General features: G+C 45.5%; 1 protein-coding gene across 10 annotated transcripts in view; it reads left to right on the plus strand.

Moving 5' to 3' along the window:
- Positions 1-15,216, plus strand: part of Ldb2 (LIM domain binding 2) — a 344,702-nt gene that overhangs the window by 51,372 nt on the left and 278,114 nt on the right. The gene's annotated exons all lie outside the window — the stretch shown is intronic.

Here is a 15,216-nt window from a genome sequence, read left to right on the forward strand (position 1 = left end):
CTGCTCTGTCTGGTACCTTTGAGAGAGACTGTTACCGACGGAACTAAAAACCATCAGTGCTCAAAAGAAACCGGGTGACCACATAACCTTAACGTGACAGGGCTAAGAGGGACCCTGGGGACACCCAGGGGAGTTGCCAAAGCTGCTTTCTAGTAAGGAGACTCAGTGTGCAATTTTGAGAGTGGGGAATCTACATGTGGCACGTGTTCTCAGGCCCCACAGAACAGGGACCACCAACCATGTACAACCCTCATGTCCCGCTTTCCCATGATAAAACAGCCCCACAGTCTCTAAGTCGGGACTGGCTTGAAACGCTCCCTCAGTGTGATCCTAGCTGTGGACTCCTAAAGAGCCCCAGTGAACTTCCCCAGTGCGCAGAAAGCTCTGCGCACCGGCTTATGGATGTTGGTTGTTGACCTACCATTAGCAGAAACACATGATGCTGTTTCCCTCTGTGCCTTTTATCCACAGACCACATTCCATTTGCTTTGGCCATTTAACATGGTATCAATCCTGAAATCAAATGAATGCAGGCGGAAGAAAACCTGAGATGGTGTAGGTCAGAGGAAAGCGATGTTCTGAAAAATGTGCTAATGTTGAGAGGAAATTCAGCAGTAGGAGCTGGAAAGTAGCTCTCTGAGCAATGTTTTAAGAAGTCAATGACAAAAAAGAAAAAAGAGCCAAAACAGAATGACCGAGGTGAGAACAGGCATGGGGAGTACTGTCTTGAATGCAGAATCAATCAGTTTGATTTCTTAAAAATTGAGCATTTCTATGCTTCAACATGCTCTAATTACACCATCCCCAAATAGAATGTGGGTGGGGGGAGGCTTAACAGAAAATAATTGACAAATTCATAGTATTTTTACTGTACAGAGGAGCCACAAGCAAGTCACAAGAGTCCTTCTGAAATAAAGTTTAAACGCTTCTTTTCCAAATGTGGAGGTGCAGAATGTGGGTAAAGCTTTCGTGGAAAGATGTCCCGTTAGCAAAAGAAGGTCATTGCCAAGGAATTTGAAATGAGGCGCCTGGGGAAATTGGAGGAAGTGAAGTATTGAGGTTTTGTTTTATTTTTTTCCTCCCATATCTGTTTCTGGTTGACCTACCAACGATTATTGCTCCTAATAAGGACAGCAAACATGTTAGTTCAGGTGATGGAACCCAGAGCCTTTTGCACATGCTCAACAAGCGCTCTACCTCCTACACTGTATCCTGAGCCTGGCAAGCTCTTTTGGTAAATAAAAATTTACAAAATAACGGGACACTATTTCATGTCTCTTGATTCTGCCTTCAATAATGTATAGAATGAGAAGACCCATTTTTTTTTGCACTTGGCATTTGCATTTTAATGAAGTACGCGTGCACTTGCTCCACTTATTTAGCATGCAGGAGTGTGCTACAGCGGTTCATTCATTCGTTCATTGACTCACTCATTTGCAGCAGTCTTCGGTCAGACTCTGCCTGTCTCTGTGGACTGAATAGTGAAGAAGACAGACACATTTCCTGCTTTAGAGAAAATGCCTTCTAAGGGAATGATCCACGTGTGTGGAAAATGCTAAATTCCCAAAGACGTTTATCACAGCATCATTTTTAACACTAAAACTGGAAACAACCTCACTGTTTAAAAACTAAGGAAATGGTTACTTAAGCTATAAAACATTTACTGAATGTCGACATTGAACAGGGTGTTTGTGAGAATGTGTTATGCGGTACTAAGTAAACATGATAGATTACAGATTTGAGTACATTGAATGATTGCAATTATGCTAGCAACGACCAAAGGGAAAGTCCTGCAATAATAATGCTAATAATAATTATAATGATGATGGTTATGCATTGAGATCATGAGGGACTTTCTTTTTCTTTTTGTGATACCCCCTTTCTGTCTCCATTTAATGAGACAAGTTTCCCTTTTCCATTGACTTGCTCTGGGTCAAGCTCTGCAAGTTGAACACCCATCTCTCATTTAATTCTTACAGTCACTCCACGTGACTGGTGAGGATAACGGGGCGTGGGTGGTGGCAGAACTTGGATGCCAGCTTGGGAATTCCAGTTCTGGAATCTGACTTCCTCATTTCTATGCTGAATTGCTGTTTCAAAGGACACATTGGTCTGACTTTAAAGATGTGGGTCCAAGTAGTAGCCTCCAGAGCCCAGATCTCATGCCTTGTCAGTAAGATGGGGATCTTAGTGATAGCCACTGCGCAAAGGTTTTCTATCTATGGAGTGAAGCACATGTGATGAAGTTTGGAAAAGTTTTTGTGAATTTTAAATTTCCATTCAAAGCTCAATCGTATGTATTCAAAATATTTTGGGTGCCTTAGTAAATAAGTCTATTGTCATTTTAAAAAAACCTTTTTTGTTGAACTATATAAATTAGCTAGCTTATGTATATTTAAAATAACCATTTAGAACATGGATTTTTTTAATTGATGGAAAACCATACCAAATGAAGTTTATGTCAATGAGTTTCTTCTGCCAGCTTGGCTTCTCCTTGATCTTTCTCTCTTTCCCTCTTTGACAGTCTCAGTCCCACCCATTGTGTGATTTTTCTTGACTTTTTCCTTTAATCAATAAATCCCTCCAAGGTCAGGAAATGACTAAACTTTGCAGTTTGGAGGTATTTGTCAGGCAAAGGTTTAAATTTGCAACCAGCAATTGGGATTCTGAGCTTAGGTTGCTTTATTATGCTTTATATCTGTTGACTATGAGTAAAAAATAATATGTGGACTAGAATTACAAAGGTGACTCGTAAGAGCCTGTGGAAGGATTATAACCTTAAAATGTGCTCACCAAAGCCATGAAAATAGATGAGCTCCCCAAGAGTTCCCAGCAATCCACCTTTATAGACTTCCCGAGTGAATATATGAATTCCACGTGGCGCGTGATGGGCTCTTGGAGGAATTGGGGAAGGGCTTTCTGTTCTAAGACTTAATGATGCCTTAGGCTGCATCATAGGCAGTTGACATTCAATTTGAAAGTGGTCTGTTTAAAATGTCATCTGGTTTTCATTTGTAGGGGCCCACTTGAAAACGGGAGGTTGGACTCTGTGACCTCCTGACTTCCTCCCTACTCTGAAGTTTTTGTAGTTGTCTGAGTCTAAGTAAATGTAAAGCTTATTTTTCAGCACAACTGGTATTTGTGGAGGGCTTTGGAGTTTACAAAACATTTTTCACACACTCCATCCTGTCTTAAAGTAAGGTAAAGGGGAAGAAAAGTCCCCGTTCAGTCTAGGTGAGGATACATAATACAAAACACATCTGGTATTTTTCTCTGTGTGTGTGAGTTGCTTTCAAGATGGAAAGTAATGTTCTCAATCGCAGGTAACTATGTGAGAATTAGAATCTTATTCACATGTGACATCTTCCAAAGGATTATCAAACACCTGTTAAGTAGGTGCACACATGATGTATAATGCCATTCAAAAAGTTGTTTCACCAGGTGGGAGGATTTGAATAAACCATGTCATCATCTAATTTAAATATTTGGCTTATCTGCCTCCAATATTCAAGAGAAAATCCTGATTGTTCTGGGATATTGTGAATCCACTCACATTTCCTATGGGCTACAATAGACCTTAGTATACTGGTTGTGTTAGCTATGCTTTGCCTGGAAATTCAGGTCTGTTCAGAAATGTCAAGGCTAGCTATGGTCATGCCTGCCTTGAATTTTAAAAAATGTAATAACTGAGTCTTTTTCTACAGGGGCCAAGAAAAAAATGGTATTCTATAATTTTCCTTAGGGACTTGGGTAGATAAGGCCGGGCATATGTGGTATACCCAATCAAAACACAATTTCACAGGTTATGAGTTTGCATGAGATGCGGTCTGTCTCATGGAACCTGGGTTTGAGTGTGCATGCAGAATCTGGGGAATCGCTGCTGCAGCCAAGCAGATACCCTTTGATGCTCTTAATCGAGGCTGTATTACTAGTGATGATTCCTTCTTTGTAGGGTCTCCTCTTGGGAGCCCTGAGTTGGGAACAGGGCCTCACCCAGATGCTGCAGCCAAGAAGGAGATGTCCCTACCCATAGACAAGAAGATGAACAATTCATCACTTCTAGCTATTGTTTTTTGAACATTGTGTGTCACGCATACTGCATCAAGTGCTGTAAGATGTTTGATAGCCTCTGTGAGTTGGAGTTAGTTACTCAGAGATATTAAGCAAGCTGTCCAAGTTCACACAACTTGCGGACACAGGGCTGAGTCGGTTTTGAACCTGAGTCTGTTGGACCTCAGAGTCACATCCTAACCATTGCACTGCTGGATGGCTCGCATACTCCCGAGCAGCCTCTGGATCCTAGATGAATTACTCAAGCCACCTGGTCTTCCCTCTTTCATCTTTTCCTCTCCCCCACTGTCAGCCTTCTCTGTATTTTCTCCTGACTTGGCATCTTGAATAAATGTTTAGTCACTGGGAAATATGAAACAGAAACTATTGGGATAATTTTTGCATCTATTTGTAATCAAGTCATTCATAAAAAATTGTGAGATGTGTATTTATGTAGTTGATGTCACAGATTTTCATTAAAGTCATTTCCATCTAAACCTCTCCTGACATAGGGGTCAAGTTCATCCCCAGTGCTGCTGAGCAAACCCGGGCCTGACTTTGCCATTATTGTCTGATGGGATTGGGGTGAGTTACTCAATTTCCCTCAAATCCTTCCCTAGTCCTCTGGGAAGTGATTATACTATTTCCTTCCACAAAGGATTGTTGGAAGGATAAAAAGAGATAATTCTGTAAGTGCTTCAATCCAAGGACTTAATGGACTTCGTAAAAACATTGGTCACTTTAGAGAGGCCACGAAATGCAGGAATGTGTGTGCATCACTCAGATCTGTTTATAAGGAGGGATCAGATTCTTAAAGAGCAGTCTCCTCATCTACAACTCAAGGACAGTTGTTCCCTCAGAGTTGAAACACAGAAAGAGACTCGAAGCTCATTGCGTGGAGCCTGGCACATAGGTAACGCCATTGTTAGGAAGAACCTCAGCTGGACTGGTTTCAGATCTCTCTTCCGCCATTCACTAGCTGCTCATCTCTACCCTCGGCTAACCATGACAAATCCCTTAACTTGGACAAATTCCTTAACTTGAATTGTGTCCTATTCCTCAACCTTCTGAGCCTCAGTTTCCTCAGGCAATGGGAAGATGATTCCCACCGAATTGGGTCACAGTTATGCTTAAATATATGCATGGGGGGCTGGGGATGTAGCTCAGGGGTAGAGTGCTTGCCTAGCATGTGTAAGACCCTGCAGCGCCATAAAACACACACACACACACACACACACACACACGCGCGCGCACACACACGTATTTCAAGCACCTGGAACATAAGAAACTCAAAAACGCAAAACGCAGTTCCCTTCTTCCTCTCCTCTTGTTGGTACTGCCTATTTGCACTCAAGACGAACTTGGGAAGCTGGTCTAGCTTTCTTGTGAGAATTTCTCACTTAATCAGGGATAAAATTCTCAGATCTCCAGGAGGGAGGCTTAAAAAGCAAAGGCAAGATGAGCACCTCCCCAGAGGTGAGTCACTGGCCTGACTCTGCCCCTGTGCACTTACAGTTAAGTTCATCCAGGATGCACGGAACTGTTTTTGCTTTTTATTCTCCATTAATGCTGAATCACTTATTAGCGCTAATGGAAAACAGATTAATGTCCTTTCCCTCACGCTGGAGTCGTCCACTTTGCTGGGCAGAGAGGTGATTGAGCCGAGTGTGGGAGCGCTGTGAAGAGATGCTTCCCCGGTGTGTTCTCTGAGGGCGACAGTCACTCTGGGTGTCCTTCTTGAACTCCATCAGAGGTACACGGTCGTCCCCACGGGACTTCCTAAACCCCGGTCGAAAGCCCTTAGCCATAGGCTTCGCAGACCTGTATCTGTGTCTTTAAAGGCCGAGAGGGAGCCACAAGTGTGCTTGTGAAATAAAGTTTAAAAGCAGCTTTTCCAGATGTGGAGCCCTGGAAACAGCGGGGCTGTGGTGCAGAGGTGCCTTCTCAGCTGCTGCCGAGGGATTCGAGGTGGAGCTGGCAGAGGGACAGGCAGATGAGGCTGAGTCTCTGCATCTGTTGCCTGCTGATCTCCATTTCTAATTTCTCCTAATTGGGAGCAGGTCAGCCTGAGCCTAGGAGCCGGGAATGCACCTCTCAGTGAGAAGCTGAGTTCGTGGATCCCCTCTGTGCTGTGAGGGCTCATTGCTCAAGAAGATGCCTCCCTGTCTCAGCTGCCTGTATAACAGGGCTTTGATTTTCTTTAAAGGGCAGATGAAGTCAAGCTTCCCTGCCTGCCCAAATCTTTATTTTGCGTTTCCTCTTATTCAGCCTATGTGAGATGCCTGAGCCAGGTCCGGGCCTCAGCAATGTCATGATCTCATGCCCACGTGCTCTGCGTCACAGAACGCAGCCCTGTGCACCGAGTTCCTTCCACGAGTGAGCTGGCACACTTAGTGGTGGGAAGTCCAAATACGAATGACGCATTCCTGCCTAACACACCACCCCAAGTATAGTGGCATGAAACAACCACTTTATTTGTTCATACCGGTGCATTAACAAGTTCTGTCTGCACTGAGCTGAGTCGCAAGAGCCTGGGATCATTCATGAGACTGCAGTCATCTGGCAGTTTGTCTGGGGCTGGATGGTTGAAGGTGGCCTCAGGCACATCTGGCTTCTGGTGTTGGGCGCTTGTTATGGTTTGGATGTGAGGTGTCCCCCAAAAGCTCACATGTGAGACAATTCAGGAAGGTTCAGAGGAGAAATGATTCGGTTGTAAGAATCGTAACCCAATCAGCGAATTAATTCCTGATGGGATTAACTGAAGTGGTAGGGCGTGGCTGGAGGAGATTGGAATTGGAGCGTGGCTTTGGGGTATATATTTTATATCTGGAGAGTGGAGACTCTTTCTCTCTCTCTGCCTCCTGATGATGTGAGCTGCTTCCCTCTGCCACGCTCTTCCGCCATGATGTTCAGCCTCACCTCGAGCCACGAGGAATGGAGCCAGCCTTCTATGGATTAAGGCCTCTGAAACCGTGAGCCCTCAAACAAACCTTTCCTCCTTTACAGTTGTGCTGGTTGGGTCATTTAGTCACAGCAGCAGAAGAGCTGACTAGAACAGTGCTGGTGGGCCACATGTCTCCAGCAGGCCGACCCAGACGTTTCTGTGTGGAGGTAGTATTCCCAGGAAACCGTCCCGGGGTGCAAGTGACTTTCCCATCTCTGCTTCTCTTCTGTTTTCTAACTTTTCACAGGTTTAACCAAGTCGTGTAACCAAGCTCAGGGTCAGTGTAGGAGAAGACTAAGCCAAGGCATGATTCAGGAGGTGTGATTTACTGGGGGAGGTTACAGTAACAGTCAGCCACAGGTCTTGACCCGAATAATAGCAGCTACCATTCCATTTCTTTAACACATACCGTATGCCTGGCATGGCGCTTGGTAGTTCTCTTGTGCCATTTTATTAACTGTATATGGTAGTTCTCCAAGATAGACACCATTCCGATATTCTCAAGTGAGGCAAATAGTCCAAGGTCATGTTGATAGTAAATGGCCAGCCTTTCAGCACTGGACTGGACTGTTCCATGAACCAGTCTCCCCTACTACTGCATTACCAGGGTGCACACAGGTCTGGACTAGAAACCATTTGGGAAACAAAGATGAGGGATGGAATTGTTCTGGGCAGGTAATGGTTATGCAGCAGCTGAGTGTGTGCACAAGATTAACCAACCACAGGACTAATAATGACTCAGGAACATTCACGGAATTTAGAAATTTTGAGTGGACCTTCCAACAAACCAAAAAGTATCTGGACTTTCTTATAAAAACTGCTAAGTTCAGCATCTGGGAATGTTTCCTCTGCTGTGGGAGCATCACCTCAGTGATGTCATCTTTAGAATGGGGACACTGTCCGAAGGATTAAATGATTCCGTGTGCGTCACACTCTGACCATTGGCACCTAGAGGCAACTCAGTAAATGGAAGGTGTGAATGATTGGGTGGGGGATGGGGGAAACGGCAGGAGGGTGCTCAAGTCCTGGAGAGCAAGGTAAGCGGGGAGGGGATCTGGGCATAGGGTGAGCTTGGCCCCTCTCTGAATGGTGAGCTGCCAGCCTATCGCAGAGACCCATGGTAAGTAGCAATGGTAAGGTCCAAGTCTGAAGGGCTCTGATGTTCAGATGGAGGAGGTAAATATGCCAGACTGGAAAATGGGGACCCAAGGACCGACTTGGGCCTGGGAGTAACTAAGATGTGCCTACCCCTCCCAAGCCCAGTGACTTGCCGTCCAAGTTTATCCTCCAGCCAGTGCAAAAGAAGCTCTAGATTCAGCCTCATCATCTCAATCATGTGAGGTTCTTCAAATGCTGAGACCGAGGTCAACAGTGGTAAGAAAAAGCGCCCTCTCTCTTTTTCGTGAGTGACCAGTAACCCTTGGGTCACACCGTGGATGACACTTATTCAGACAATGGTGGCCTTTTTTCTGACTGAAGCTGGAGGTGAAGTACCAGACAACTCACCAACGCCCAGTGTGTGGCCTCTTCGCCTCTTTGCATGTCATGTTGGTCGCTTAATGTCACCCTTAGTGGCATATTTACACCGTAGTGTGGTAGACAGCAGTCGGGGCTCTCTGCCCCACCACCTCCATGCTCAGACTTCAACATCCCTGTGCTGTGGGTGATTCAGGGTGGCGCTGAGCAGGACGGCCATCCGTGGAGCTGGGAGGGGGATTCCTCCCTCTGAAAAATGGGTGCATCTTTTGAATCACCCTAAAACAAAGCTCACCTACAAATGGCTAAAATCATAGGGCCTGATAGCGAGCCACGTTGGTGAGGACGTAGAATAATCAGACACCCACACGTGGGGTGGGAGCACAGTGGTGCTACCACGTGGAAGTCCTCTGATAGTCCCGGACACAGAAACTTGCGCCTGCCCCTGTGACCCAGCAGATCCACACCGAGGTATGTACCAAGATGAATGAAAACCTTCGCCCCAAGAAGGATCTGGGCAAGAATATTTAGTGCAGTTCTTCTTCTTCTTTTTATTTGTAATTTAAATCATGGCCAGAAGCCATGGCAAGAGCTAGGGACACTGGGCAGAGGGAAGGATCGGCCCTGAACACGGCAGTAATACGGGAGGAAGACTCTTAGAAATGCCATGTTACACTGAAGAAGTGCACACAGCGTGTAGCGACCATGCCGCTTCCCGGGCCTAGGAGCCGAGAAGCCCATGCTTTTCTGTGGCTCCCCGGGATGTAGGTTGCTGCGGGCATGGAAGGGGCCGGCCTGGAGCCTGAGAGAATTTTCTGGGAAGTGTTCACATTTTTGATAGGGATGGTGGTTACACGGAAGGATACCTGTTTCAAAATTCAAATTGTAAACTTGATTCTCTATGCATTTCATGGCACATAAATATCACCTCGATTTGAAAAAAGAAAAAGGCAAATATCACCTGGGTTTGAAAAATCAGAGCCCGATTCTTAAATTTGGATGCTTAAAATGAGTTCTTTTATTTTCTTCGTAGCCCGGGAATGAAGCAATTATAATCAGTCAATAGGGAGTTTAAATTTTATCTGTACCGTATATCCCCTCTCTGATCTTGGGTGACTTCCTTCCTCTCTGAATTTGGGTCTCCCCATCTGAAGTACAGGTCTGATATATTTATTTAGCGTTTCAACCAATAATGCCACGGGCTGGTTTTTCTGTAGGTGGTTGTTGGGAGTCCAACAGTTTCGTGGGTCCCTCAATGTACAGAATTTTTCCCAGACAGTCACATGGTCTTGCGGTTTTCTCCCCGGATCCAGCTTCCCAGCCTGTGCCTGCAGGGTGGCATGCCTGTGGAGGAGAAGATATCAGGGGCTCATGGGAGCCTGTCACACACTGAGCTGTGTAAGAAGAAAACCCTGCTCTGCTGTAACTCGGTCGCGTCTTGGAGGTGCTGTGGCCCATGTGTGCCAGTTCTGATGTTTCCAGAGACTCCAGACATCCTGCTTGAGAAAGTTTCACTATTCTTTCACTTTTTCCAAAACACATTGCAGACCAAATACTGAAGTGTGCGATCCCTTGCAAAGCTTATTTATGTATACAATTATTTTAATACGACAATTATTTTACGCCCCTCGTGTGGGCCAGGCATTGAGTCAAGCACTGGAAATCAATAAAAAATTACCCTGTTCCTATAAAGCAGACAGAACATTAGTAGAAATATTCACAAACGTGAAATAGAATTTCAGAAAGAAATAAGGGCTATGATGACAATTCTGTCAAGGTCAGGGGCCACGATTGTAGAGAAAACAGTCAGGAAAGACCTGTCTGGAAGGGTGGCTTTTGAGCAGAGGCCTGAATGATGAGAATGAGGCATGTGGGCATCTGAGTAAGAGACTTACAGGCTGTATAAAGAGCAAGTGCAAAGGTCCTGGGGTGGGAGTCTGCTGGAGGGAGCAGCAGGGGACCATGGAACTATAATTGACCAAGAGGCAAAGAGGGGTAGGAAGTTGGTGGGGAGTTGACCAGATTGTCTCAGCAATAAAGGAGACGCTGCAAGGATAGACACCAGATATCCCACAGATGCCCAGCAAGTGTGTACAAAAGGAAGGAATGAGAATTAGTTAAGGGAAAAGTGTCCTTTAGTCTGTTTTGTGCCATAGTATCAATTTTGAATGTGTTTCTCAATGACACCAACATTGAGAAAATCGTAATTTTCGATTTTTAAAGATATGTTATAAAACAGGTCTCATCTTAAAGTTCTTTACTGGCAAATTGGACACAGACCCTTTCACGGCTTCTCAGTGACTTTTTGGAATATCTCGCTGGCCTGAACATTATACATAACTTTTCTAATCTGATTTGCTAAGCATATTTAATTTCTCTTTTTCAAACTGTTATGCCCTGGGATTGGCATAAAAGTGTGTTTTTACAATAAATAAATAAATGAATAAATAAATAAATATTGTCCTACTGTTGAGTGTTGGAAGGAGAAAGTGTTTGGTTCCATTGTTTTTCATTATAGTTTCAGTCTTCCTATGAATGAAATACGAATGTCAGATGTATTCGTGGGATCCTATAGTATGGACTCAGTAAATGGAAGAGTTTTGTGGGTCCTTCAATGTACAGAATTTTTCCCAGAGAGTCACATGGTCTTGTAGTTTTGCTTTTGAGGAAAGTAGGATGCTCCCACTTTGGCCCCAGCTGAATCCTGGGTCACTAGTTTCCCCATTAATCAGCAGAGTTGGTGGCACTTACAGAGCTTCCTGGTTCTGACGATCCTGGTCTGGGAGGAGCCTTTCCCACAGCATTGCTGGTAGGTTGTTAAAATGCAGCTCAAAAAATTCCAACTCAGTTACTGATCGCTATTCTAATCAGTTTCAAGACAGGCTGTGTAATTTTATTTCATTATAAAATTGGAAGTTACTCTGTGAGAGTGGAGTTAGTGTCAGTGTGCTTAGCATACACAAAACTCATCAACATTTCCTCTCGAGAAGTTGCACTTTAAAGTCTTAATCTGGTTCATGGAATCCAACATGAATTCCTCCATGTTTCAACGTCAACCTAAAAAATCAAAACGAATTGCTGCCAGATAAAAGTATCACTGTCCTTCCCCTATAATTTCATCAGGATGTCTTCACCATGACCCATTAGTATGTCCTGTTAGTCAAATTCTAGAGAAGCCTGCAAGTGACCCAGGACCCGGCTGCCCCTGTATTTGGGGTCATGAACTTGAAAGGAAAGGATTCGTCTGAAGTGCTTTCCATATTCCCCGGGACACAGCGAACGTTTAATAAATGTGTTAATGTTACTATTCGTATTATCTCCTGACAGCTAGGATTAGGTTCAGCTGTGAGTAAAAAATAGTGTTATTATTTTAAATAAATTGTTTTAAACAAATCAAAAAAATTTTTATGGAGTTTTACCGGGAGGGCCAGGCCGCAAGTCTCAGGACAATCCCAGATCGCTCTCCCAGCTCAGGTCACGACTGTCAGCATGCCCCACTGCCCAGGGGATGCCAATCGAAGTACACCTACTAACGTCCCATAGGTCACACTTGGTCATGTGGTCACACGTATGGCCGGGAGAGTGGACCACAGAATCTACTGTTTTTTCTGGGCAATCCTGTGCTCAACTACAACCCAAGGTGACAAGTACTGCCAGCAGCAGCAGGCGCCTCTGCTCCGGCACGTGGTTTAGTGCGTGAGCCAGGTTGGTTTTATGGCGCGGTCCTCAGCCACGCGGGTTCCTCCCATCCTGGACATCCAGGAAAGCGCCTTGGAGGTTGCGATCTGATCCTTCTCACCAGCACCCTCCTCTCATTGCTGGTGACCAGGCCACCACGTACTGTCCTTGGATCCTGCAGTCACCACCCGTGGGACTTCGCTTCTGCTTCCAAAGTCTCCTCCACCCTATAGCCAGAGCAGGCTTGGGAGAATGAGGCTTTAAAACCCTCCGTTGTCTTCTCCTATTACTCAGAAGAAACCTAGGTCTTCGCGGTACCCTCCGAGGTCTGTGCCACTGGGCTCCCCGCTAACTGACTTTATCTATACGTCGCTTTTCTTCACAAGGCTCCAGTCATACCAGCCTCCTCCCTTTGGTCCCACCCTACTAAGGAAAGTAGTCTATTCTCATGCTCTTTTCACTCGAAATAGAAAAAGAGGGACTGAATGAACTGCCTACAGTCCTAGAAGTAATGGAGCCAGGATTCACATCCAGGTCAGTGTGTCTACAAGTTCTGTATCTTTCTTTAACCTCATTACCCCAATGCTTCCTGAATACTTGATTGCCCAATAACAGATCCATGCAGGCAGGCAGTCCTTCCTGAGGAAAAGCTACTAGGCATCTCTGGGAGAAGTGCTCGCCCTTTCTCAGCAGAAAGCAATGCTTCTGGGTTCTGTCTCTGCTGGAGACCATCAGGAGCTTCTACCCCAAAACCTGTAGCCTTGGAAAATTAAAAGCATCATCAGGACTCAGGTCAGTGCAGGTTAATTGGATCAGCCATCTTCCTCTCCTGGACCAAATGGAATGACCCTCTCAGGGAGTTAACATTGGACCTCCTTGGGTCGGGTAAACTTCTGCCGTTACTCCTGGAGAATCATCTCTATTTGACACAGGCAGAATTAGGTACTTCTTACCCTGTTTTCATTGACTGGCCTTTTGTTTCTGAGCATTCTAGTTGATTTAAAAGAAATGAAAAAGGAATATTCTTGCCCTTACACACTTCTTCATGTGGATCAGTTACTGAACTGGCGAGGGTGGGAGTTGGCCTTCAAAGAGTCTGAGATTTCTTTGAAATTATATATAAAATCGTGTCTCTATTCATATGCATATTTGTTTGCCTAGTAAAGGGATACACAGCTTTTATCAAGATTTCCAAGGGGTCTGCAGTTCCGAAAAATAGTGAGAACTCTTGATGGTAAAAACCTCCCTAAATCATTTATTTAGCACATACATTATGTTACATCACCTCCTTTTAATTCTCTGAACATCCCCCATGAGTTAATGTAGTACCACAGTAATTTCATGGATGCCACATCGAGGTTAGAGAGATAATACCACTCATTGGTCTTAACCATGGAAATTATATTTTAAACCCATATCTATTATACTTCCAAGAAGGTGCTCTATTTTATATGGACACATATTTTGTCAAACCAGCATATAGACATATGACTTTAAGAAATCAAACAGGGTGTGTGTGTGTGTGTGTGTGTGTGTGTGTGTGTGTTTCCCCCAAAGTTTTCTTTTGCTTCCTGCATTGTCTGTTGTTTGGTTTTCCCTCATTTATTTGTGTCGATCTCTGTGTTTCACGTTGGGGACTTTGCTTAAATAATAAGGGGAATCCTTGGTTATCCTTATATTAAACTTGAAAAGCCAAAAGCTCCTTCTAAGCCGAATGCTTACTCTGCCCAGTGGGTCTCAGCACCCATTGGCAGCTTGCATTTCTTCCCCTGGCATGACCCACACAATGGTTTCCAGAGTTCGTTCTTCCTTATCTTTATGCTTTAAACAAGAGCCCTCCAGCTCCCTGCCTAGGGTGCGTGACCTGCTTAGACCTGCTGCGGTCGGGCCTCGGGTTCGAGGCTGGAGCAGAAGGGACCCGGCATGAAGGGCTCTGCAAAGAGTCTGTTTCCAGCCCCGTGCTCACCCGCCGTCGCCAGCCACAGGTCCAAGCTCAGGGCTTTCCTGAGTTTCTGTGGGACAACTGGCTCGCTCGCCTTCCATGTCCTTTTCTGAAGGCTGTCGCGTCCCAGGTTTCTCCACTTGCAGTAATGACGTCTTCCAAAAATGCACTGAAGTCCCTCCCCGATTTCACCCTTTCCTTGCACTGACTCCTAGGTTGCACCTTTTCCTGGGTTTCCCCATCATTCTCAGATGGGATTTTAACAAGTCCACGTGGTCCTGCCCTCCTATGGAGGTGGAAGTCCCTGGACTTGTCCTCCCCACTGTCCTTACCCCACTCCCAGGATTTGTCATGGAGCAGGCACTGTCCATACTCGGGAGCCAGACGATGAAAATCTGAGAAGCTCTCACTTTTAAAAAAAATCTCCCACTAGTAAGGTCACGCTCATGGCTTTTGCTTCTGATCTGGTCACCAACCACAAACCCCAGAGGGGAGGTTATGCATTACAGGCTGGAGGGAGAGGCCCTTAACACCCAGAGGCTCCAAAAGACACTGAAGGAGATGGAAGCTAAGGGAACCGTGTGACACAGAAGCGCCGGGCAGGGAAGAACCCTCTGTCTTCTGGCTCCGTGCAGAAGGGTGGACGTAGAAACCTTGCGGGTACCAGCTGGAGGAGGTGGGCCTGGGCGTTTGGTTAGACGTGTAGGTGTTTTTTGGCCTAAGGTGTTGGCTTGACATTTAAATCACATGAACAAGGCATAAAGAGCGTCTCTAGGAACGGAGGCGGGGCTCTGGGAGAAGGGAGGCCTGGGGTCAGGGAAGCAGATGGGAGCATCCTGGGGAAGGGGAGGAAATGAAAGCTCAGGAAAGGAGGGAAAGGAAATGGCCTAGTGGAAGTAGAGGGTGGAGCAAGAGAAAGATTCCAAGAGGAGACAGGAAGTACAAACGTGTCAACAACGCAGAGTCAAGGAGGAGAAATCCAGCTGTACCTTCTGCCAGATGCAGGGGTTGGTGTCCGTCAGGAGGTGAGGCTGGGAAATCACCGGGTGGTCTGGAGGTCTGGCCCCTCTGGATTTGGCCTGGGACCCAGGTGCTGGCAATTCTGGGGCTTTTCCATGATCCTTGT

The sequence above is a fragment of the Sciurus carolinensis genome, chromosome 10, assembly GCF_902686445.1.
Source record: "Sciurus carolinensis chromosome 10, mSciCar1.2, whole genome shotgun sequence".
In the NCBI taxonomy this organism is placed as follows: domain Eukaryota; kingdom Metazoa; phylum Chordata; class Mammalia; order Rodentia; family Sciuridae; genus Sciurus; species Sciurus carolinensis.